This window comes from Pteropus medius, unplaced genomic scaffold, assembly GCF_902729225.1.
Source record: "Pteropus medius unplaced genomic scaffold, Ma_sr-lr_union100, whole genome shotgun sequence".
Classification (NCBI taxonomy): domain Eukaryota; kingdom Metazoa; phylum Chordata; class Mammalia; order Chiroptera; family Pteropodidae; genus Pteropus; species Pteropus medius.
The window spans coordinates 578,051-604,922 of record NW_024355206.1 but is presented as its reverse complement, the minus strand read 5'-3'; the positions used below and the strand labels follow the sequence as shown (position 1 = coordinate 604,922).

Sequence of the window (26,872 nt, the reverse complement as noted above, 5' to 3'; positions counted from 1 at the left end):
ACCTTTACTGAATGCCTGGGTACAGGAAAGAGCAGAATGAAGCCAGTGTGCTTCTACCTATGTGACTGTAGGACTGTTTTCTGCTCTAGTGGCACCAACAATGTTTAGTCAACGACCACAGTACCAATAACCTGCCCAGTTCATCTTCCTCAGGCCCAGTAAAACTGCCCTTTCTCTCCAGAACAGTCCACCCTGGTCCCATGGAGTTTGTAAAATCAATTGTACCTTGGCAAGCCCTGGCCTGGGATTAACTTGGCCCGAGGTTATTCTGAGACTTTTCTGACTCACAACTTTGGGGCCAGCTCTGAGCACCAAGCCTCAGCCCTGCCCTCTTTTTCTCTGTGCTGATTCACACTGGGTTGGGATTTTATTGTCGGCAATCATAATTGTGCATGGGTGGAACTTGGATTTTAAAGAAGACAGGAGGCCAAGTCTAGGGCTCTGCTAGCTTTGTTATTCACTGTGTCACTTTTCTTAATTGAAAAGAGGAAGGGAGGGTAGGAAATAGGGAAGAAAGAATTAAAAAAAAAAGAAAGAAAGAAAGAAAGAAAAAGAAAGAAATGTCCCACCAATACAAGCTAAAACCTATTCTTTCCTACTCTCTATATTTTCTCCAAGCCTGTGAAAAGGCTTGTGCTGGATCTGGTCCACAGAGAGAAGCATATCTGAATAATTGTATGATGGTGGGCAAGTTGTTAAACCTCTTTAAACCTCTCATTCCTCATCTGTAGAATAGCAATAATAATATTTACCTTGTAGGGTTGTCATGATGCTTAGGAATATTGTATACGAAGTGGCTAGCACATTAGAAGCCATTTCTTAAATGACAAATATAATTTTATAGCTATTTTTATTAAGAGGTGCTTTGAAGCAGTGAGAATATGACCTCACAGAGTGCACGTTTAAATTTCATTCCTGTGGGGAAAAAAATTAATTCCTCTGAGACTGTGGTATATTGTTGCCTGCTGCCCTTGAGTGGGGCCTGGGGTTTGTCTAGTGTCATGGTGGTTGGGTCCCAGGGACTGACTCAAGCTGAGAGAATACCTAAAGCAGACCATATAGGAGAGAATCAGACAAGAGGCGAGGGATGAAGAGTTCTGGCTGGTTCAGTGGTCAGAAGCTCCCCAACTTACTATGAGAATAATCTTGGCCAAGGGGCTTAAATTACTATGACTTGGTTTTGTTATTTGTATCTATTTCTATGTGTTTTCTTGAGGATTAGAGGGGATCCCACATGTAAAGTACTTAGTACAAAGAAAGTGCTTAGTAAAAAATTATCTTAGATGTCAAGAAAAGGTTAAATTTATAAAGTTCAAGGGAAATATGACATAGACTTTGGAGCAATACTGCCTGATTCCAATTTGAATTCCAATACCATCAGCCTCATTTTCTCGTTTGTGAAATGGGTATGATCATAACTTCCTTATCTGTACTTATCACATATGTTTGGTATGAGAGATAAATGAGTTAATATATATAAAGCATTTAGAACATTACTTGGCATATGGCCAAATACTACATAAGTATCGATTAAACAGATAAAGAGAAGGGGTCAGTGTTGGGACAAGAACAGAAGACAAAACCAAAATGGGAAAACAGTCGACTGGTTGACCCTGGACTAGAACGGGGCATTAAGAATGAAAGAAGTAATGAAGCAAGAGTTTCTAAGACAACTGCCCTAAGCAGAGATGAAATATTCATGTTCAAGTCACTTTTTTTTTCTTTATTGGTGGCAGTCAGTGAAGTGTGAGGGTGAATCAGCCTGGGTTAAAGAATGGGTGGATCTGGCCAGACATAATCCTTCCAAATAGCCATGGACGCCAGGAGAATAGCATGGTATCATTGCAACAGCAGATCCTGCTTCCTTAACTTTCCAGACCTGGTATGTGAGCACAGTGGCTCTGTACCTTTTCTGGGAAATGAGTTTGCTCAGGAAAAGCCCGCTCCTCAAAGAAGGGCCATGACCATTTCCAAGGCCAACTTATGTGTTGATGGGAAACTGTGTCCGCTTCTGCTTCTTCTGCTGTCTGACTTTGGTGCACAAGCAGGATGTAAAATATTCAAATTCCAGTGATAGAGCCAACTGTGCAAATTCCTGGCAGGCAAATTGAGGCCCATTATCTGTAATTACAGTCGCCTGAATTCCATGCCAGAGACCCTCTTTTCCAGCCGTCAGTAATCGCAGCTGCTGCTCTGGGGCCAAATGCATCCAGGGAAAGTCCCAAGAATGGAGAAGATCAGGCCTCCCAAGGTATTCCTGGCAGATGCTGTCAAGAAACCCAAATCTCCTCTGTTTATAACCTTCAAATGACTCCTGTAGCTCTCAGAATAAATGCTTTAGTTAGGCTTGTCAGCACCTGGTCCATCTCTGTCTTGAAATTTTTCTTCCCTTCTTCACTTAAGCCATTCTGAATCACTCATTTCCCATAAAGCGCCTGGTCCCTGATTCTAACATATTGCTCTTTGTTAAGGTGCTTTCCCATATGTGATTTAGTCCTTCCCCCTGGAATCACCGCACCCCTAACTCCAACTCATCCTTAAGCACTTGTGTCCCCTCTCTTCTCTCTGAAGCCTTCCTTGCCTCCCTCAGGCTGGACTGTATTCTTTTTCTCTGGGCTTCCATAGTGCCCATGTATAGGTGGCTACTTTCTTGCTGTGTCCTTACATTGTGGAGAGAGAGCAAGCTCCTTGGTGTCTCTTCTTATAAGGGTGTTATTCCCATCATGAAGGCCCCACCCTCGTGACCTCATCTAACCCTAATTACCTTCCAAAGGCCCCATCTTCAAATACTGTAAATTGGAGGTTAGGGCTTTAACATATGAATGGGGTGGGGAGGATGCAAACATTCAGTCCATAACCCTGAGTAAATAAGTAAATAATAAAAGTAAGTCATCTTTCGCCAGGAGCCAATAATTTATCATCCGTGTCTCATCAGAATTCACGCACCATCCGAAATCCTCTTTCTTGGATCAGCCATTATAAAACCAGTAGACATACTAACAGTAGGCCAAAAATATTGTTTTTCATACTGAGCCAAGAATATATCCTCAGTTGTTCCTCTGCCACCATGGATTCACAAAAAGATGAGCAAGATTTTTTGATATATCAGTTTAGTAAGTTCTGTCTCTCATTCTAGTCGGTTACCCTGTGTGTAAATAACCTATAATGAGGGCCTACAATGTGGCAGACAGGTGCTGGATGTTATAATCTCATCTAATCTCATAATAATCTTGAGATTAGAAATTATTATGCTCTTTTTTTATATGAGAAACTGAATCTCAATGAGACTATGTAATTTTTACAACATCAAGTAACCGGTAATTAGCGGAGTTCAGTTTTGAACCCAAGTCTGTCTGAATACAAAGGCTCTGGGAATATTTTTGTGTATCTAGAATCTCTTCCTGTATTGCTTTTCCAAATATTCATTCATTCATTAAACCAGTAATTCATAGACTCATTAAACTCAGATTCACTGAGCTCTGATCATGTGCCGGGCTCTGTGTAGGCACTCGAGATACAGCAATGAATAAAACAGACAAAAAACATCTCTGTCCTTATGACTTACTTTCTAAGTATGGGAGAAAGATAATGAACAAAAACGAATAAACAAAATAAGTAGTGTGTTATATGGTGATAAGTGAAAAATTGAGCAAGGGAGAGGGACAGGATTACCAGGTTGGAGGAAATCACGGTTGAAAATACATTGGTCAGGAAAGATCCTATGGAGGAGACAGTTAAGCAAAGACATGAACAAGGTTAAGTTCTATCAGACTGTCATTAACTCAGGCCCCAAAGGCTCAAGGGAGAGTGATTTATTTTTGAAAAGCCATTGTGTCAGGGTGTTTTCTCTTGCAAGTGATACGGTGATAGACTCAAATTGACTTAAGCAAAAAGTGGGAACTTAATAGCTCAGGGAGTTGAAAACTTAGGCTGGGTTCAGGAGTCAAACAATGTCATTAGGACACAAGTCACTCCATTTTCTATCTCTCTTACTCCATTTGGGCTGCTGTGTCAAAAACAGCATGAATTGGGTGGCTTAAATAACAACCATTTATGTCTCCAAGTTCTAGAGGCTGGAAGTCAAAGATCAAGATGCCAGCAGGTTTAGTGTCTGTTGAGGGCTGGCTTCCTGGTTTATAGATTGCTATTTTCTCACTGTGTCCTTACATGGCAGAAATAATGAGAGGGTTCTCTGGGGTCTCTTATAAAGGCACCAAATCCCACTGATGAGGGATCCACCCTTATGACCTGATCATCTCCCAAAGGCCCCACCAACTAACACCATCACACTGAAGTTAGAATTTCAACAACAGAATTTGGGGGGACACGAGCATTCGGTCCGTAACAGCAGCTCTTCTTTCCTCTGTAGTGACTTTATTCTCTAGCTTCACACAAAGGTAAAATGGCTGCTGGCAACTCCAGGCCAAAATCCTGCCAGGTTCAAACCCAGAAGAAAAGAGAGAGTGCCCCTCTACCTACAATCCAAGGAAAAGTCTCCTTGCATTCTCATTGGATTGCATGTTCATCTGGACACATAACTGTGATCAAGAAGGAAACACATGGCTCTGATTGGCTGTGCCTGGTCACTTACCTACTCCTAGAGTCAGAAGGAGAATCAACCTATAAACAGCAGGGGAGGGTGGAGCCCAGAGGAAATTGGGTGTTGCCAAAAGGAAATGAAAGACTGATGAGTGAAAAAGCAATGAATTTCCACTATATCTCTGACTAAAAGCAATTTTTTAAAAATCCCATTGTGTGCAACATTCATTCAGTGTGCTCCATGCCCAAAGGATGGCTAAGCATAGAGACTCCCCTCTAAGAGACGGTCTGCAAAGAGCTGAAGCTTATTCAGTAAGACTGGAGGTTTCTCCCATCACCACCCTTATGTGTGGACAGCACAGACATGGGCAATCAGCCCCTGGAGGGTGGCTGGATATGATTTTGGCCTACGATCTCTTGTGTTTTCCTCCACGGGCTCCAGTGAACCACATCACAGCAAGTGCCTGACACCACCAACGTCAAAGTTCATGGTTTTTACAGTCTTGTCCTACTCATACTGAACATTACCCTCTAGGCCTGACAACATGCTAGGGCCACAGTCCTAAATTCTCTAAACAGAGCCCACTACTTTAGCAGAATGCCATTACGTTTCTAGGAAGTTCCATGTTTGTGCTTTGGTATTAGATGGGCCTGGGGCTGAATCTTGACCCTACCGCTTACTTGCTGTGCAACCCTGGGCAGGTCATGTAACTTCTGGAGCATCAGTTTTCTCATATGCATAGTAAGGTCTTCAAGAAGTGTAAATAAATGACCTTGCAGAAAGAAGCTAGTATACACCCTGGCAGAGAGTGGGAGCTCAAAAAATTTTGTTCTTTTTTCTTCTTCCCGATCCCTTTCCATGAGGTCATTATCAATCTCCCTTGGAGTCCATATTACGCAACTTGCAGATAAACCCGTCATATAAAGGAATGAAGGGGGTGGGCAAGTGAACCCTGAGGCGGAACTGGGGGCTGTGCAGTTGAGTGGAAAATCGTAGGTTTTGTAATTAGGCCTGGTTTTGAATCCAGAAGGCCTTGGGAAAATTACTCAACATCCCAGAGTCATTTTTCTCTTCTCCACAATGAGGAAAACATTTATTGCTGTTCATGGTTGCTGTGAGGATTAATTGAAATAATGTATGTAAGGAAATCGGCACATCGTCTTAGTTCAGTTTGTTTTCAATGGTACTTAATTCCTAAGTGATATTTGATTGACAATCAAGAAACACACAATCAAGAAAATGCCCAGAGAGAATTATCTATTTTTCGGAAGGCTGAAATGTCCAGATCTCTGCCTTATTTTCCTCCCTTTTGGTTTGTGTATCTTTTTCCTTATGTTGGAGGCTAGGAACAGGAATTAAAAATCAGTCAACAAAGGTGTATTGACATGTTGTGCATGAAGAGAATGCTCTGTGTTATGGTTGGGAAACCAAATAAGTAAAAGGCATGATTCTTGTCCTTGAGAAGCTTTTGACCTAAGAGAAATAAACATGCAAACAAGGCCATTTAAAACACTCATAAACAAAACAATAGCCCATTTGCCAAATGCCAAGGTAGTCCACAAAGGTGTGACCGGCTGGATGTGAAAAGTCAAAAAGATTTCTAAAGGCAAGATTAGCAAGGAGCAGAGCCCTGCTCCTGCACCTCCCCCCCCCGGTCCCAGAAACTGCATGGAATGAAAAAAGCCCCTGGGTGTGGGATGGTGGCCTCCCTGACTTCTGCACACCAGGAAAGCATTGTGTAAAGGTAATGAGATAAGTTGAGAGGTTCTTGGGCAACTGAATGAGGTCAATCACAAGCCGGTGTTATTGCCTGTTAGTACCAGCATCGGTAACAAAAACAAATGCAGTCTCCCAAGACTGACCAACCAGAAGAACTGAAACTCTGATCCACACAAAGTGGGCACCGGCCCTGTTATCACGGCTTTATATAAGTGTGAACTTTCTGGCTATTCTTAAATAGTAGCAGAGCCATCTTTCTCTGTGTAAGGGTCCACTGAACAAGAACTGGAACTCCTTCAGCTGCCCCATGTCAGCACAGCACAAGTCATGGTGCCACCTCTTCTGAAGCTTAGATCACTGGATCTGCCACCTCCATAGTCGAGGACAGAGGACGATGAAAGTGAGGCTCCTGCCTTTGGACACTGGTCTACAGTTTCTACCTCCCAAACATACCTTGGCTTCTGAACAGAACCTTCCACTCTGCTATTCTTTACAGCTGGGTGATGTCATGGCATGGTGGTTATGGGCATGGCTCTGTCTCTTGCTGGGTGGAATTTAGCTAGCTAAATATAAGGATGATGCTAATTAATGGTAATTCTCTCCTATGACTACTAGGAGGTAATTAATTTAAAAGGCTTAGCCCAGTGTCTGGCACACAGTAATCACTCACTAATAGTAACTTTTTGTTATCTTAAACTACTATGAAGTTTGGTGACGTTGAAATACTATTTTTCTCTGTAGCACAAAGGGCAGATCTATGTGGCCCAGAATGGACTGGGGCTTGGGTTAAATCCAGATGCGATATTCACAGGGTGGAATGAAGAATCTCTACCTTTAACTTTCTGGTGATTTGAATGTTTGAAACACTCTCCAGTAAGAAGGTTCATGGAAAGACTCAGTGGAACAGAGGCCTGTGTGATGTTAACTTTTTGTGTGTGTGTGTGTGTGTATTCAAAGTGCAGTTACTCTTCCAAGTCGTTGCTTAGAAATAGACCTTATATAGATGTCTGTTATGCATAAAGTAATATGTATATATAAACTATGCCATGTTTGTTAGTTTTCAATATGATGGACCAGGAGCCACTAGAGACAGAAAGACTCAACGATGGCTTTACCACTTGTTAAATGTGTGATCTGGAGAAAGTTATCTCCTGCCTCAGCTTCCTCAGTTGCAAATTGTGGATAAGTAATCTAACTCAGAGGGCTGTTGTGAGGATTAAATGGAATACTAAATGGAATTTGCCTGGCAATTAATTGTTTTTCTTTTCTTCAGATGTTAAATAAAAGTTAAACTGGGATACAGAACATTGTCAACAAATTCCTGGTGCCTTGCCCAGCTCCTTTATGCTCTAGGAGGGTCTAGAAGAATTATAGATAAGAAAGCCAGCTTGGGGAACACTTGATGAGGAAGAGAACTAGATGGCTAAACATATTTGATCCTTGATGCAATTTTAATGAATGCAACTACAACCGGAACTTTCTTTAGACAGATGATGATGTCATGCAGCCCTTCTTGGTAGGAGGTTTCAAAATGAATGGCCTTGGCAGTGTTGTTTGGATAGCAGATTGCATTTATGACCCAGATCCACCCTCTCTCTGGCCCACAGCTGACAAATGAAAGCATTTGGATTCTCACAGATCTGGCCTGAGAGGCTGAGAGGGTGGAGTTCTGTAGCCCTGGGCTGGGAATGAAGACACAAGAGTTATGGGCCCACTCACTGCTTACCCATGGATATGTCACTTCATTTCTGGGTCTCAGTTTCTGTGGGTTTCTTCTGATATTCTCTAAATTCCTTCCAAATGCTTATATCTTATAATTCCACGAATATGTAACGTGGTTCCCAGCTGAAGAATATGGTCTCAATAAACTAAAGCAATGCTAAAATGAAATTGCCTCATTCCATTATGAAATGTCTCTGGCTTTCTAAAAGGGAAGCGTTCAGGCAGATTAAAATGAGCATGTCAAATACGTCACTAAATCCAGGATGCGGAATCTGGTCTTTCATGACTTTGAGGTGATGCCCTCTGCTGCCTCTAACACCCCGGCCTCTTACTGTCTGCTTTCTTCTGGTTGGGAAGAGTCTTTTTCACTCTCTGGCTGAGGTTGTCCTCTTCTATTCTGAGCTAGTTTTCAAGTCCACGTCATTTCAGAGAGGCTTCCCTCTGCTCTCAGACACCTTGCTGGGGCAGCCCGCGACGTCTTTCCACTTGTCACGGTGGACCGATGTGCCAGAGCAAGTCAAGTCATAGGGAAAACATGAGCTCTCCTGTGTGTTTCCCAAGCAGGTCCCCTGGGCTGTTTTCTCTGGAATCAAGCTCAGTTACTTGCCAAACCCTCAAATCAGAGACGCCTCTAAAATTTCAGGAAGAGTGTCCATTCCCAGGTGAAGTATTTGGTTGTGTTTATAAATTTGATAGGTCTCTTCTGAGAGAAGCTAACCACTGAGCGGCAAGAACTGGCCATCCAGAATATAACTGGGCATTTCCTAGCATCGGCAAATATAATAGACCGTGTTTACATTTTTTTAAGTATTCGGCCATTGATGAAGTCCTTTCACATGCCTTATATCACCTTATTGGCTTCCCAACACCACTATCTGGTAGGTATTATTAAACTCATTTAACCAATAAGAAAAGTGAAGTTTAAGGAGACTTGATTTTGTTCAAAGTCACATAACAAATAAGAAATGAATCTGGGCACCTAAATCCAAGTCTTCTAACCTTGAGCTCAATGTTCTTACCACAAATTCAGCAGAGCCAGGAAGTCGATTCAAATCCACATCCCCACAGAAGCAGGAAGAATTCTGTGAACATTTCTCAGTCACTGATCTCATGACTCATCGGCCCAAGTTGTTTGCCAATATCATTTTTATTGTGGTTTAGTCATTTTCCTGACACCTATGTCTCATGCAGAACAAAATTAAGTAGATAAGTTACTGAAGCTGCTCATAAGAACTGTACATTCCAGAGAAACAATTCAAGTGAGAGAATGATGTTTTATGGTTTTTGTTTAAAGTGAGAGCAGAATAAGGGTCAAGAGACCCCAAAAAAATTCTTATAGGAAAATTTCTTCCATGAAGGCAAGTTAAAGTCATCAATACATTCTTTCATTCGTCAAGTATTAATTAAGCATCTATTATGTGTCAAGCTCTGAACTAGCAACTAGGGGCACAATGATAAATAAGACACAGTCCCCACCATAAAGTAACTGATAATTCCAAGGGGAGACAGAAACAACAACAAGTCACTGCAATAGGATGTGATAAGGGGTCCAGGAGAGATGTATATGTAAAGTTTTGTAGCTATAATGAGACAAGGAGGACCTGACAGAGGAGGTGATAGTTTACCCAAATTGTAAAGGGTTAATATAATCTTGTCGTATAAATAAAGGGGAAATGATCATTTCAGAAAATCATCATCACCATCAGTACCACCCTCGTTACCATATAATTACTGCCGGGTACTGTTGTAAACATTTCTGTAGACATGAACTCATATAATCCTCATGATAAACCATGAGGAAGTTTTATAATTATCCCTACTTTTCAGATGAGGAAAATGGACACGCAGATTAAGTGACTTATCCAAAGTCACCCAACTAGTAAATTAGTAAGTTGCAGTCAGATTTGAACCTGGGCCATCCAATTCCAGAGACCATGATGGTGCTTAAGGGGGAAGGAACAATCGGTACAAAGATGAGGTGTGCTTGTGTGAAGATCAGGGAGCATTTCTGTGTACCTGAAGCATAGCACACAAACTGGGTCTGTCCTTGTTGCCCTCCCGCCTACTCTTCTATACCATTTCTCCCATTTTCTCATCATATTCTTCATGCAGTACCATCTTAAATTCCTAGCTTGAGTTTCTGAACCATATCAGTGATGCAGATTTAGGCTGTGAATCTGCAAAAATGCTAGCCCCTGGTTACAATCTCTGGAAGACAGGTTTTCTGTTCTTTTCTCCTGACTCAGCTTAGTACCAAGACTTTGCTCCCTGCAGTTCCATGGGGATATTGTGGGAGGGGCCAGTTTACTTCTGATTCACAAGTACTTGAAAAAGCACGGGAGAAACTCTGGCAATCCCTGGCCTTGACTTTTGCCCCTCTTGTTCTGAGTATCCATCAAACTGATAGCCCAGATGATCAAATGCCTTCAGAAGAAAACTGGTTTTGATGCTCTGCTTTCTTCTCAGGGTTTTTCCTTTTGTTCAGATTTCGGCCTTGAATCTGTCTGTCTGTCTGCCTGCCTATCTATCTATCAATCTATCATCTATTTATTTATTTATAACCATTTTGTCTGTTTTTTGATGCTCTTATGAAGCTGAAGAGAAAAATTATCCAGCATGCTTAGTTATTTTCAGCAAAAGGGTTGGTCCAAATTACTAGCCTTTCAGTTACAGGGAACTCAAAGTTCTAAGACTCATCCAATTTTCACAGCTACCCTATGATGTAGACCCAATTAACCTGATTTTTCCAATGAGGCAAATGTGATTCAGGGAGTTTAAGTAAGTTGCAAAAGGCCACACAGCTAATAGATGATGGGGCTAAGATTCCAACCCAAATTTCTCTAAATTCAGTCCCTATGTTTCTCCCACCACAGACCCAAGTTCACCCCTCAGTAGCTGTCTGACCTTGGAGAAATCATGTAACCTCTCTGTGCTTAAATTTCTTCATGAACATGAAGATAATAAAAGAATCTACGTTAAAGAATTGTGCAGATGAAATGAGGTAATTCATGGGAAGATATACAGCTATGTTTTGCACACAGAACTTAATACATGTTTGTAGTTATTATTATAATTCTCTAGGAAAATCGAGCTTGTTTAGAAGCTGAAGTTTATGACTTGTTTAGAGCAGAATACTTGCCAATCTCTCTCTCTCTGTCTCTCTCTTATTCATTCTCCATTTATGGGCCACCTCTAGTGTATAAGGACTCCTACACAGGGTATATTTAGGCCTTCCAGAGCTTTGGGCCAGGGCCATGGGTGTCTCCCTCCTCTGAGAGTCCTATTTTCCAAAGGGAGGAGTTACTTCCTTTCTGGTCTCTAGGATAAGAGAGGAGGCCTGTCTGAGTAAATGTTTTGTAGTGACAGTATTTGTTGATCTCCTTTCCTATTTCCTTCTCCTGTTTCAGCCTCCAGATACACAGCGGATACATTCTAAAACAGGGATTTAATATTGTGAAGGTTCCACCACCAGACTTTCACCTCTCTGATTACAGGAATCCTAAAGCATTAATTACTTCTCTCTCTTTTTTTTTTTTGCAAGTTTAGCTACCTCTCCGGAGACTAGCAGGCTCTCTCTGAAAGTTATCTGTGAGATGAATAGCTGACTAACCACAAATATCCATTAAGTACTTGCCACGAGCACAGCACTGTGGAGGATATGACTATAACCATGGCACAGTCCTGGGACAAGATAAAGAGCACATAGATCATAAATAATACTTTTATTTATTTAACAATAGAAGATTGTCATAAGACAGCATTTAGGTGCAAGGTGAGTTGCTGGGCTATCTGGGCTAGGTGAAAGAGATTCGGAAGGGAAAGAGAGAAGTGTGTGCATGTGTATGTGCGCATCTGTGTGTTTTGTGATTGGTGCAAGGGTCTCACTTGGAGGCAAGTTGAGTGAGAACACTGTCCATGGGATGGGGGAATGGGGCAATGGTGGGTCCCAAGGTCCAGGAAAAAATGGGAAGAACTAGAGGTAATGGATCGAGTGAAGAGTACAAAGATTCTCTTGGAGGAGCCAAGGTCATAGTAGGTATTTAATCTGAAGGGTGGCTCAGGGCAACGCACATGAAGTCAAGTAATGCCCTTGCTGATTTGGTTCATGTAAGCCAGTTAACCTATCCACACATCACACACATTTTGATAAGGCTAGTCTCAGACTCATCAATACTTTTTGTAATAATCACCTAGAATCCTTCACTTCTTGCCCTTGAGAATAGGAAAGTGAAAGACCTCCTAATTCAGAGACCTACTGGACCATAAAAGCAGAAAGGTCAGATTCTGCTCATTAAAAAAAGAAAAAGAACCTAACCGCTTTTGTTCTGGCCCCTGAATCCTGAGTTTAGTACAGCTTGTTTCTACTCTCATACTCTTGCCTTCTGGATCGTCACTCCCTTAGATGTGGTCTTGCCCCTGACCTTGGGACCTGGATGAAATGAAGCATAAGGAAGGGGTTAAAAAAAGTATTTAAGAACTAAGACCAAGAAAAAGGTTCATTCTACATGGTACCTGAGATGTGTTGCAGAAATGGGCCATTTGTGAATATAAAATGGCATAAAATAGTATTGCGATATTTATTATTTTAAAATTTTATCAAGACGTAAATTTTTCATTGATGTATAAATAACACATAAGATTATATTAGTTTCAGGTGTACAACATTATGGTTTGATATTTATGTATATTGAGAAATGATCAAAATAAGTCTAGTGAAAATCTGTTGCCATAGATACAAAAATTCTTTTTTCTTGTGATGAGGACTTTTAAGATCTACTCTCTTAGCAACTTTCAAATATGCAATATAGTATTATTAACCATAGTTACCATACTGTACATTATATCCCCATGACTTATTTATTTATAACTGGAAGTTTATATCCCTTGACCCTCCATCCATTTTTCTTACCCTCCTCCCTCACCTCTGGCAACCACCACTTTTTCCGTTCTCTGTATCTATGAGCTTAGTTGTTTTGTTTTTCCGTTTTGTTTTGTTTTTAGATTCTACGTATAAGTGAGATCATAGTCTTTGTCTTTCTCTGTCTGACTTATTTCACTTAGCATGATGCCCTCTAGGTCCATCCATCCATGTTGCTGCAAATGGCAAGAGTTCATTCTTTTTTGTGGCTGAATAGTATTCAAATTTTCTTTATCTACTCAGCTATCAATGGACACTGAGGTTGTTTCCATATCTTGGCTATTGTAAACAATGCTGCAGTGAACATGGTGGTGCACAAATCCTTTTGAATTAATGTTTTTGTTTTCTTTGGATAAATATCCAGAAGTGGAATTGCTGGTTTATATGGTAGTTCTAGTTTTATTTTTTGAAGAACTTCCATACGGTTTTCCCTAGTGGCTGTACTAATTTACATTCCCGCCAACAGTGCACAAGGGTTCCCTTTTCTCCACATCTTCACCAACACTTGTTATTTCTATCAAGATGTAATTTTATTGGTTTCTAATACTAATTTCATCATTCTTATTGTGTTTACATTTGTGTGTCATTTTGTATAAAACACAAATTTGTTGCAGGTCTATTTGTTGTATATTTCATAATCTTAGTGCCTCCAGCTAAATGATTGTGAGGTAGAGTCAAAGTACTCCCTTCTTGTATTACTTTGAGAGAAGGGACAAGGGAACAGAAATAACAGGATGAGCAATGGAAAAAAGGAGGGAGTGGGGTTTCAACGTTGGTCCCCAGGAGGCAGCAAAGGAAAAACAACATAAAGCAAATGAGAAATCCAGATAGTCATTGAAAGGAGGAGGAAATGCCTCAGGAAATGCAAGAGAAAGCAAAGGCGGAGGAATAGGAAATAGACAGAGACTGACAGTCCCAGACATAGGCACTAGAGGAAGTAGGGCAGTCCCAGTTGGAGATGGAGGCATTTTCCAAAGAGATGAAAGCCTGTCACTGCTGGAAACAAAAAGGAAGTTGGAAGCAAAGAGCATGATGGGGTGACCATTCATGATAGATGCCAGAAGTAAAATTGTGTAAGTAGGAGCTGTTCCTTCCATGTGGCCAGACACAGGCAGCAGAGCCTGGAAGTAATTCCAACATAGATTCCTTAAAACAAACAAATAAAGAAACAAACAAACAAAACTCACCACAGTCTATGGAAGTAGACTTCCAACAATTTACTAGGTGTTCAGCATTGAGCTGGGAGTCTCTGTAGACTCACGGGGAGTAAGCCACAAAGGAGAAGGGAGTGGGCATTTGCTGAGTAGCATTACAATGCTGGGAAAGGAATGCTGTTATCTTCACTTCACAGGTGAGCAAAAGGATGGAGTATAAAGTGACAATATATTATTCATCCATTCCCAAGGTCACATGGCTGAGAAGTGTGAAGCTGAGATTCAAACCCCAGTCTTTCCATGCCCAAGCCTCACCACTTACATCATGCTGGCCATTGTTTCAGTTTTGGAAATCTCACCAAGGGCCAAGTTTTTTATATACTTTCTCTGAGCTATAACAGGAGCCAGCCATGTGCTTAAGTGTCAGTGTGTCAGCATTTCAAAAACCTGCCACTTCCCCGTGACCCTAACACCTAGAGCTAAAATTGAACAGGGTCTCAGAGCTGAAGTGTTTCTTTCCTTTTCTGATGATTTCATGGGAGTAGGGGTGAGGCAAGAAGCCCTGAGTGGATAGAGTCTAGATTAGGAAATATGTCCTTAGCTGGCATTGGGGCTTGCTCTCATATTCTTTCCTCATATTCAGAGGCTTGTTTAAGAGATGTAGACCCCAGGAGTAGAAACACTGTCCATAGATTTTCCTTCTGCAATTTGGAGAAATGATGTGATATGATTACTTTATATCTTTGTTAGAAACACCCTTTATAGGTCTTCTGTCTTCAATTATTTGAAAATAGAAGCGTTTTAAATAAAAATAGCTACGTGGGGGAATGAAACTAGCATGTGTTGTGAACTTAGGTGCCACGTGTTTGATTTCTATTGTTTCACTTACTTCTGGGAGGAAAGTATTATTATGCTCACTTTATAGGTGAGAAAACTGAGGTTCAGAGACATTACAAAAATAGTAGGTGGCAGAGCTGGGATTTGAACCCAAGGACCCTTAAATCTTAACTAGGCAGTGTGTCAGGCTTTCCGAAAGAAGTCTGAGGAATAAAGGAGATAAAACCTTGAAGGAACAAGTTTCAAGGTGCTTAGAACAGTATCTGGAACATAGTAAATTTTCTATAAATGTTAACTACTGTTACTGTCATTATTATTATTGGAAGACCATCTGTAAAAAACCTCCTAAGAAGAGAATCTCTGATGCATTTGTTTCCCAACCACATCTGGCAGATCAACTCATACCTGGAGGTACCAGGCGATCATTATTCTGATGATAACACTGGTACTTTAAGTTCACAGAGTGATTTCGGCTTTGTAAGCTTTCCAGTGTCTCCATTCTTAGTGAAAAAGAGCTGTCACATGGGTTTCCAGAAGGCTGTTGACTTGTCATTTCACAGTCAACAGCTGGAAGGAAAGATACAGAAATTGTTTGACTTCAGAATGCTCCTGGCGGTTTTAAAAAGGCAAAATGCAGGCCTCCCTTGTGATTAACAGAAAACTGCCACGGGTCAGAGATAAGAGACAGGAGGAGGCAGTTGAGAAAGGCTTGCCCGAACTCTATCTGCCTGAATCTGGTGAAGAGGATGGGGGTGAGCTTATTATTGAAGACCTAACTAATTAAAGTAAGAATAAGAATGGCTAATATTCAAGGCCTGTGGGATCGAATTCAAATTTACTTCAGTTTCCCCTTTAAAACTTGCTCCACGTGGGCTACTAGCTTGCTATTCAATTTTTCAAGTGTTAAAATTAAGTTCCTTTTGGGTCCTAGCTATTTCCCTGTCTGGGCCTTTGTCTATGCCGTTTTCTCATTTTGTCTTCTCTGCCTGCGCACCTCCTGCTACCCTCAGGGCTGGCTTCAGCATTACTTCCGTGAAGAAGCTTTGCTGAACTGCTTGCCCCACCTCTCTACCCCGCCTTACTGAGCTAGATGAGACCCTGGGCTTCCTTCTCTAGGTATCACAGCTCCTTTCACTTTGGGTTTATCTCTTTCTCTACATTGAAAATATCTGGTATGTGTCTGAATCTCCTTTAGGGCAAGAGCACCTGGGCCTTTTGTCATTTAAAATCACATGCCTAAAATAAATAGATAAACAAACAAACAAACAAATAAATAAAATCACATGCCTAAAAAATAACCCACCTTCACTTTTTTTCCCCAAGTACTGTTCTGATTGCCGAATCTTGTTTTGAGAGATAAAAAGACATCTTCAAAGACGAATCTGAAAATCTAAGTATAAAAAGAGATGACAAATTGACCACAGATGACAAGGATGAAAGCTTGGGTGATGCATTTTATCTTCCCCAGAAGGTAGACTTCGTTGGGTCTGCCCGATGTGTCGCCTCCATTCATTTAATGTTCCTTTAGGTCAACAGCCAGAAATGGAGATAAGAGGCTGGCTCCCACGGGCCCAGGCTGCTCTAGCTGATCTTCCTCCATTCTAAGTTGGGATCCCAGCCTGGTGTAGGCTATGGTATGCCAGGGTTTGAACTTCCCTGGCACATGTATAAAACAGTGTGATCCAACTGGTAGCAGGAATTCCAAGTTTATGCAGAACAACATCTGCAGATTTTATCTGCAGTACAGCCTAGTTAGTCACACTTGGTATTTAAAGAATGAAGTGAAGCAACCACAGAAAGAGATAAAACGGCAAGTACTCTCTGTACAGAGTGTCTGTAGCTGTTTCAAATACGCATTAAGCTTCATAACTAGCAAAGGAAAATAGGAAGATTAGGGGATGAAGGGACGACAGAGATCCGGGTATTTATCTACCAGGGCTGATGAACATAACCAGTCCCGTGTCAGCTTTGGAGTAAAGGGAACATAGAGACGTGGGCCCCAGGCCCTGGCATGTGCGAAATGATGTAAGTCCAAAGCTATTCACTGTAACATTGTTTACAGTAACAAAAGATTGGAAACTACCCGATCGATATCCAACAACAGAGGACTGGTTAATTGAATTATGCCCATACGATGGAATACAGTATAGTTATAAAAAGAAAAGAACGAAGCAGCTCTCAATGAGCTGATATGGAAAGAGCTACAAGACATCCTGTTAAGTGAAAAAAGCAAGGCACAGAGCAGTATGTATAGTATAGCATGTTTTGTGTAAAAATGGAGAAAAAACAAGAACATATATTATAAACTGGTATATGCATAAAGAAATGCTAAAAGTTTACAATAAGGAACAAATGATGATGGTTACCTGTGTATGTGACAAAAGAGATAAGAGAAGAAAGGAAGTGTATATTTGGGGGTCAGTGGGGACAAGAGACTTAAAATCTATACCTTTCTATGTTTTATAGTTTTTGAAACATGTGACTGTATAATCTCTTTATAAATAAATCAAAGAAAGCAGCATCTTAGCTCTGCCACTTTGTTACCAGCTGACCCTGAAAAATGACAAACATCTTCCAGTCTCAGTTTCCACATTGGGGAAATGGGGCCAGTGCTCTACTGGCCTGTTAGATCACTGGACAGCAGAACACAGACAGTCCTAAGCGCAGTACCCGGAGGGGTGCTTAGATATGTTGGGCAGTTTCTCTTCCCTGTGACAGTGCCAGGGTCTCTGCCCTGGGAAAGATTGTGATTCATTGGCTCAGAAGTTATCAAGAAACATTTTAGAAGCAACTTTCTTCTGTTTGCCTTGTCAAGACTTTAGCTGAGTCCTCACTCCACAGTTAAAAATGACCAGCGACCTATAGAGTTCAGTTGCCTCTGAACACTTCTCTGTTATGCTGGGCAGCCTCTAGAAACCTCTGCTTCACTCTCTAGAAACCTCTGCTTCACTCCCCACCCCCGCCCCACCCCCGGGGTTGATTTCTTCCAAATTAGCTCTTTTTGCAGTGTCAACTCCTGCCCATCCTCCTGGGGGGCAGTCCCCAGACTCAGGTGCCCTCGCTGTGAAGGAATCTGCTTGACTGAGCTCTGAGCAATGGGTGGCATTCAAGTTCATTTTTCCTCCAAATCAGTTCTCGGGGCTTCAGAATCCTAGTGCAGTAAGGGGATAGATACCTGTCATCAGCAAACCGAATCTTCTGTCCAGGGGAGGCCTGGGAAGGTAACTGAGAGACAGAGAAGAGGCTCTAAGGGACCACCCAGCACCCCGCACTCCCTCTGTGATTTAGAGCTATGGGGTGCTCTGACTTTGAGACCGGTGTTTGACCTCCTGTCGACCTGTCCTGAGTCGTTCGGACATTATGAAAGAACGCACTGTGCTGGGGGCTGAACAAAGCCAGCTGCTGAGCTGCTCAGGCCCTCGGTGCCTCAGTGAAGGGACCACGTGCGGCCTCTAGTGGCCCCTACTAGGTCTGCTCTCCTGAGTCTTCACCCTCGGGGATTGTTCATCTTAAACTAGGCCACAGCTCTGAAGCCATGGGAAAGATGCTCCGGACTGCGTGGTTGTTGTCCTTTGAAAACCTTCGCCAGGCAGAGGTGTGGCCTGTCCTTTAGGCAAGTGTGAGTCAGGCTGGATCTGCCCCTCATGGGGTTTGCGGCAGGGTCCCTGGTGAGCCCAGAACTTCTCCCACTCCTTCTTCCGGCTCCTCTCAGTTCCACAATCTTGCCCCAGCTCTGTCCCCTTCCCACCCCAGTTATCCGAGGCTGCCTGCTGCACAAATGACACTTCAGGCAGCAGTTTGCAGCACTGATTGCTACATTCTTTGAGGCTTTTCTTTGCACAGTTTCTTTGCACGGTTTCTGAAGCAAAGCCAATTTGGGTAAGTTGATAATGGACCTGAAATTGAACTTGATCTATTCACCTTAACCCACTTTATAGGTTATTTAAAAACATAACATTGACTTTTTTTTGTTAGAAAATTTTGGTATTGTGAAATGCTGTGTTGGAAATACTGATCAAATCAATTTCTCTAATTTCATGGAAGATCAGTAGAAACTACCTTTGTTCGCTATTGACAAAAAACCAAGCACACACTCGAGCACCCCTTAGACACATGAACTGTTTTAGGAGGTAGGCACTACATTTCCTCTAACCCGAGGTGGGTCCCTTTAGGACAATTAAAGGGATATAACATGGTATTAGCTTTTTGCACTTATTCCTCCAAATTTCTGTTTTCTATATTACAAGCTACCGTCCACAGAGGGTCATAAATCCCCAGGAAAAGTTGTATGTTACACCACGTGATTCACTTTGCATCTGTTTTGCAGCTGTTCACTTTGCAGTTTTATTTTGCCTCTCAGAAACCCTAGAGCAGTACTTCTCAAACACGAATGTGCATACAAATCACTTGGGGATCTTTTTAAGATGAGGATTTTGAGTCAGGAGGTCTGGAAAGGGCTGAGATTCTACATTTCTAAGGAGATGCCAGGTGGTGCCAATTCGGCCACCCCGCAAAGAATAATAAGGTTGTTGACAAATAGGAACAAAAAGATTGTGAGAGCACTCACAGTGCCATTGTTGGCGTGTACACACTGAGAAGCAGTTTGGCTGTGGAGGTGTTTTCCTTGATGATTCTGGCCTACTCTTCCTTTCATCCTTTCACTTTCCCTTTTCATTTAAATATCCTTTACTGTTGTCGTGAGTGGAGAGAAACTGCAAGAGCAAAGCCAAAAGTCATCTTGATACAGGATTCGAGGGTAGCATCTTAGGTTTCTTCAGGTCATCTGGCCAGGAAGGAAACAAAAGGGTCCTGAAACCAGTGTGGCCTCACCAATACATGAGTGAGAACCAGAAACAGATCCTAAACCCGTGGTTTCAATTCCCTCAACTTTATTTTACTAACGTGAAAGTAGCAGCAGGCATCTGCAAGGAGCTCTGATCTGCTGCCTCCAGACGCTGTGCTTTGATAGAGGGCAGGGGTTCTCAACTGCGATACTATTGATATTTGGGGCTGGATAGTTGTTTGCTGCAGGGTGAGGTGGCAGGGTGAGGGGGGAGAGTGAGTGTCCAGTGCCTTGTAGGATGATTAGCAGCATCCCTGGATTCTACCCATTAGTTATCACCCCAGTTGTGACAATGAAAAATGTCTCCAGGCATTCCCAGATATCAACTTGGGGGCTGAATTTGCCCCTGGTTGAGAACCAGTGATCTAGGATAAAGTATAATCTGTCAGTTCTACTGAATGTCTATCTTCCCCAACATTATCTGTTTGTCTTTTCAAATTGCACCTTATTTTCCACTTTCTAAGTGGAATGTTTCTAAGTGGGATGCCACAAAATGAAATTTCCAAATAAGTGAAGCTAAGGCATACGGGTTTGTACTCTGTGCCTGTTCTAACTGATTAGTTCTGGCTACTATAGACACTAGGTTGAAAAGGACTCTAAGGATTCCACATGCAGCAGGAAAGAACACTGTTTGCCATGGGTGTGGGGTCTGGGGTAGAGGGACCATTATGGTATGGTTTGTCTTGTTTAAAAATATAAATTGGCATCTTACCTTGCATTTCAACATTTAGTTTGTTCTCAATAGGGCAGTAGCTGTGGTATAAGGAAAAGCATGTTGGTTTTGGGGTCCGAAGATTTGAGTTGGAATCCCAACTATGCCATTTACTAAATATGACCTTGAAAGAGTGGGTTATTTAATCTCCCTGAGTCTTAGTTTCCTCAGCTTGGAATATGGGCTATCTATTCTTAGCTCATAAGGTGGGTGTGAGGATTAAAGGAGATAAATGAAAGTACCTAAATAATTCTTGGCTTATCGGGAATGCTCAATAATACATGTGTGTCTATACATTCTTTATCTATTCCAATAAATAGGTGATACAAATTTAAGGCCATGGAATATGATCCTATACTGAATGTTTAGAAATTTTCACAAGATGAAAGTGGGGTTCTGAAAGGGCTTGTCCAGAAGGAGGACAGAAAGACCTGGGAGGACTGGGCCAATCATCCTCTTGAAGTAAAAGTTTATTTGGAAGCCTTCAAACTGGCCCCCATAGAGAGAATAATTTGGAGAAGAAAGAAGTATCTTTATTTGTAGAGATGACTCATCAGGGAAGCCCAAATGAGTTTTCAAAGTGTGGTTCCCAGACCAGCAGCATCAGCATCGCCTGGGAGCTTGTCAGAAATGAAATGATGAAGACCAGACCCTAAAGCTCACTTGATTTATAGGCAAGAAACTCAGGCCTTCACTCAGAGCTGTCTTCTTTTTGTCCTGCTTCTTACAAAATATGAATTTTCTAATTCATAAGAGAGAAGAAACAGCAAATTAGAAGAGGTGAAATTGGACCAATGAAGACAAAAATAAGGTGATGATTAATAAAGAAATGGAAATGGATAAAAAAATGGAAAACACCCCCCAAATATTTAGACCGGACTTAGATCTTTCAATAAGCCACATGCTTGTCAATAAGTATTGTGGTCATTACGTAATATTCTTAAAAGTAGGTATCTGTAATGTCGACCTAGAATCATCAAGTAAAATTTAATATTTTTAAAAATAATTTATGTTCTGTTTAAAGTCATAGGATGATATAGATTTCAGAAAGATTTTTAAAGATAAAATATACATGTCAAATAAGTTTGAGTATTTTGAGGAATTAGCTTTATTTATTTGAGAATTTCACTTGTGGCATACTTCCTTCCCCAAGAAACTGATTATGAGTCATCACTGTAACTTGTTAGAGGTCAAGAGCCATGCTGCATGCTTTTTTCTACACCTACCTGAGCACACTGTAAGAACTCAATAAATACATATTATATTTAGTACAAAGCTTCACACAAAAAGGTGAAATGTTTAGTCGCTCGTTCTTCCTTATTTTGTTTAGGCATCAGAAGTATTTCCGCTTGGAGAATGTGTCTCCCTATAAAAATAACACTTAGTGCTCAGAACCAAAAGTATCTGAAATACTAACATTACCATTATACTTTAGGTATATTGTGGGTTAAAAACAAGCCTAACAAGCTTTTGAGTGCTGACCTGGGAACTTAATTATCCATTTATTCCTTCATTTAGTCATGCCTTTAAAAAGCACAATACAATTTCCCAATGGAGAAATACAGTCCAAATTCCAAAGTGTAATTTACACATAATTTTTGGGACATGCTCTGTTCACTAGATGTTTCTAAGCATATGTCAGATGTTCAATGTAATCCAGACAAACAAGGAGCCAGGGGTTTGGAAGCTCTAAAAAATGAGTGTCTTTCCTCAATACTATTCTTTGTAATTATGTAAAACTCAAAGGACAGCACAGTTGTGACGTGTTTCTGGTGCTGACTATGCTTAGTTGAAACAAAGAAGTCAGACATAAGGGCAAAGCTAGGCTGACTAAGGCATAGAGGAAAGTGAAAATAGTTTGGGTACCTGTTTGGCCATGAAGTCATACAACTGACTATAAGATAAGTTCTCACTGTGCATCTTATTAACTCAGTCACCATATCATATGGTAGCTTCAACGTTAGAGTTCAAGGGCAAGAGTTCCAGGTCTTTGAAGTGAACCATTTATATTTTCTGTTTAGCAGCAAAGGCACAAATTGTGAGGTAAAAATCTCACCCTTTGTTCGAAGTTGATGATAAGTTGTCTCTTTCTTAAAATTGGTCTGTGAAAATTTAAATGGATATGTTTCAAGGAGACTGCTAATTTATTTAAATCAGTGTGGTATAGTGGACAGTGGCACCTGTGGGGGCAGAATATCTGGGTTTTAACACTGGCCTTTCTTGTTGCAAGTAATCTGATCTTTGACAAGTTGTGTAACCTTTCTGAGTCTACATTTTCACTAGTGTGAAAGAGTAATAATAACAATACTACTACTACTACAACAACTACAACTACTACTACTACTACTACTACTACTACTACTACTACTACTATACAGCTTTCCTAATTCACAGGGCAACTTTTATGAGGAACAAATGAGATGATGTATACAAACATCTTAACCACGTCTACGTGAGGATGGGATATTTAGCCAGAAAAGTCCCTAAAAAGTAAGCAGTGGACCTTTGTTTATTAATCACGGGGGACTTCTGATATCAGAAGACACAAGATGCAACTACAGATAAAATAAATTTGAGTGATGGGGTTTTTCAAGACAATGTTTAACCTGGGAGTTTCTTTTTTCCTACTCACAGCCAAGGACTCTCTAGCCCTTCCGCCCCAACTGAAAAAGGTGTTTGCATACGTTTCTCACAAATTTTGTAGGAGTGGTTCTGCAGCGGGGATTTGCAGAATATCTGAATTTAAACACTCATATCAACTGTACTTCAGAATTTTTATGGAGCTTTTCAGCAGTCAGTGTATAAAAATTAACTCAATCAATAGAAAAGCAATTGAAAAATCTGAACTCAATAAACTCTAAACAGTAAAGCCATGTTGTCCTGTAACTCATGATTGTCCTTTATATACTCTGGCAGAGACCTGGAGGTTTAGTCTCTGAAGGGATACAACAGAGGGCCTCTGGACAGGGTACTTCAGACATATTTGTTGGTGTGAACACTATTCTATGTCAACACTGTACCAAAAACAGAGAGATTAAGTGACCATATGTACACTAAATTCAGAATGAAGGCACCTCTTGCCTGCTCCTCCAGCTGGCTCCCAGACCACTGTCACCAGGGCCCCCACCTCTAGGCGGGAGATCGGAAGCCTCTTCTTTGAGAAATTAACCAGCCCAAGAGGAAAGACCTAGTATGTTAACATCAGTGTTTTACCCCCAAAGGCACCATACACAACATTCTATGGTGAAGTTCAAAGTCAACAAAGTTCCCCATATGCTCAGAGCTCCCAGTCAGCTTTTCTTCTCTTCCGGTTATTATAAGTAGATGGCCAAAAAGCACTGCATGTATGGGAAAAGTTTCTATCTTGATAAGTTGAGATGGAAAAAAAAAAAAAGGAAATAAACAAAGCAACTTAGAACATACAGAGTCAAGACAGGGAGGAAAAAAATAGTAAAAAAAAGAACCTCTTATTAAAAGGGGAACATACTGTGACTGAGAAACATACTGTCTTTGAAAAGAGTCTATAAAAAAGTAACATTCAGCAGACAAAAATGTGCCTCTGGACATTATGAACTCAACAGAGGAAAAGGAAATCATCCAGAAAGCAGAGTAAAAAAAATATAGAAATGGAAATGAATAAAATATAAGAAAATTAAAGGATTAGTTCAGGAGATCTAATATCTGTATAACTTAAGTTTCTGGAAACAGAGGACAGAGAAAACAAAGGGGAGGAAATTATCAAAGAAATAATTTAAGAAAATTTCCCTGAATTGAAGGACTATAAGTTGCCATTCTGGAAAGGTCAGTTGAATGTACAGCAAAATGGATAAAAACAGACTTACAATAAAATATACATTGTGAAATTTCAAAACGTTGGTAACAAATAGAAGTTTCTACAAGCTTCTAAAAGAAAAAAATAAGTAAAATACCAATAAGAAGGATTAGGGACAAAAATGGCTTTGGACTTTTCAATAGTAACATTAAAAGCAAGACAATGATAGAGCAGTGCCTTCCAAATTCCAAGAGAAAATCATTTTCATTGTAGAGGTCTATACTCAAACTATCATTTAAGTTTGAGAGTTGAAAAGCTGCATTTTCAGGCACATACAATCTCAAAACCTTTATGTCTCATGCAACCTTTCTCCAGAAGCTCATCTCAAGTAGGATGTTCTCTACCCGAAAGGAAGGAACGAACCAAGACAGACGTGGGACACAAGAATAGGGAATCTAGTTAGAAAAGATGAGGAGTCCCATGGAAGATGGATGAAGATGTCTGAGTGAGAACTGTGCTCGTGCAGTGGCCAAATGTACAGGCTGGAGGAGTGAGCTTGAGAGACAGGTTGCGTGCTGCCATCAGCGAATTGCTCCCAGCCGTTTATTTTTCTTTCAACTTGGGAACAGTATGTCTGAATTTCCCACTATCTTCTTAACTTGGTTTGTGTTGACCACGTACTGATGAAATGCCTAGATGCTCTGCTGTTTAGGTGTGCTGAGGACATTCATTTCACCCCACAGATTTTTCTTTATACTCACTCCTGACAACTAGTAATAAATCATGGGTTTTGAAGCAGAAAATACTCAATGGTCCATTTAGAATGCTGAACGTCCTGTGACTGGCCTACACTGCAGCCCTGTCTGATGCTCCAGATATGGCAAGCTCTATGTTTCCGAGCACTCACCAACATGATGGCCCTATAGTCTTCAGCAGCAGGAGTGAGAGTCGAAGCCACACTGTGTGACTCAGAGACTCTGCTCCTCTTTCTCTTGCTTGGGAGTCTTTATCTGAAAGAGGCAATGCTGCCTCTTTCCACCATGGCCAGGGGTATGCTTATTACTGAGTTTTTAGAAATGAAATAATATATTCTCTAGGGATACTAACGTTAGTACTATAATTAGTATTTTTTTTTAAATGCAAAAGAATGCCTAGCAGTAAAGTCAGGAGAGTGATTCATCCTCCAGGGCCAGAGGGGGAGCAGGATGCAACTGGGGAGGAGCCTACGGTGGCCTTTAAAATAATGTGTATTTCTTAACATAGGTGGTGGGTATATTGTGGTTTAAACTGTACATATATGTTTTATGCACTCTCCCCTCTATATTAAATATCTTGTAACAAAATTTTTGAAATAAAAATGGACCTAAAGTCCCATAGAGTGGGAATTCCTAGAGTAAGTGGGTCCTTGAGTTATGTTGAGCCCAACATGGGAGAACTAAGGTAGAACTGTTGGACTCTGATAGAAAGGAGGGCATTTCCAACTACTGCGGTATTAAATTCTCCGAGGACACTTTTCCCCTGACTTGCAGGGGCCTGTTCTTCAGCAATTGAGTCATGGGTAGCATCAAGTAAAAAGTGGTTACTTCTTTAACCAACTGCTGGGCTGTGCCTATGCTCTCTGCCTTAACTCAGATATTACTGGGGGAAAAGCCCCTAATTATAGTCAGTTGCTGACTCATAACCATATTTTGCTCATGGTTATTTCCTCTAAGAAGAATATATGTGGTATTTTTACCTAATGTGTGTTATATGACCTTCAGCTATAGGGTGGGCCTTCCTAGGAGCTAAGTCGGCATCAGCTGTGCGCATGGCTGTCACACCCAGGATATGGGTGTGGCTTTGAAATGTCCAGCTCTCATGAGTATCATTTCACACTACCTTCTGTGGTTGGTAGTAACTGAACATGACGTGAAAGCTGCCCTATTTCTCTGAACTGTGTACTGGTCAGGACTCTTTAAGTTGCAAGGGGCAGAGACCCAATTCACAGATTTAAACAAAGAGATTTATAAGCTCACTTAACTGCATAGCATAGGAGCACATTCAGGTATAGCTGGATCCAAACACTCTAACAAAATCACTGTCTATCTGTTTTCTTCTATATTGGCTTCCTTCTCAGGCAGGCTGTGGTGGCCTGGAGCCACTATAGCTTGTATTTCGCCTACTTAGTAAGTCAGTATAAAAACACCTCTTCCTCATTAATTCCAGAAAAAATGTGGGATTCTTATTAGCCCATCTATGGCAATGTGACCATCCCTGAAGCGATGACTTTGGTTAGGGCGACAGAATGACCTCACTGACAGCATACACATGTCCATCCCTATTCCTGAGGAGGGTCTTAGATCTACTACATGATATGGAGTGAGAAAGAAAGGTAGTTTTCATTATAGCAGCTATTTGTACGTAGAAAATACTCGAGTTAATTTTGAATTACTAGTTTTTGAATTTATGTTTGAAATGGTAAATTTCAGGTCTAACTTATGAACTATTATTATTGTCTGGCCCAGCCATTTTTTATGAATTTTCCCACTTAATAAAAACATACTTTAAAAACATATAGGTTTCCAATTCAGATGAGTAAAGAAAGCCTCTTTACCAAAAAAATTTGACAGCAGTAGAGCCCTTATGTCTTTATATTGAATGAGGAAAAAAAAAAAA

General features: G+C 40.9%; 1 long non-coding RNA gene across 2 annotated transcripts in view; it reads right to left on the bottom strand.

Annotated features, from left to right (window-relative positions):
- Positions 1-13,326: 13,326 nt before the first annotated feature.
- The window catches only part of LOC120599383 (uncharacterized), a 33,527-nt gene continuing 19,981 nt past the window's right edge, over positions 13,327-26,872 (bottom strand). The window contains exons 1-3 of one of the 2 annotated variants that reach the window (XR_005651890.1): positions 26,811-26,860; positions 16,194-16,280; positions 13,327-15,457 (exon numbers count right to left, since the gene is read on the bottom strand). This is a non-coding gene — a long non-coding RNA (uncharacterized LOC120599383). Of the gene's footprint in view, positions 15,458-16,193; positions 16,281-26,810; positions 26,861-26,872 lie in introns of those variants that run through there. The other variant, XR_005651889.1, reaches the window with a different exon arrangement.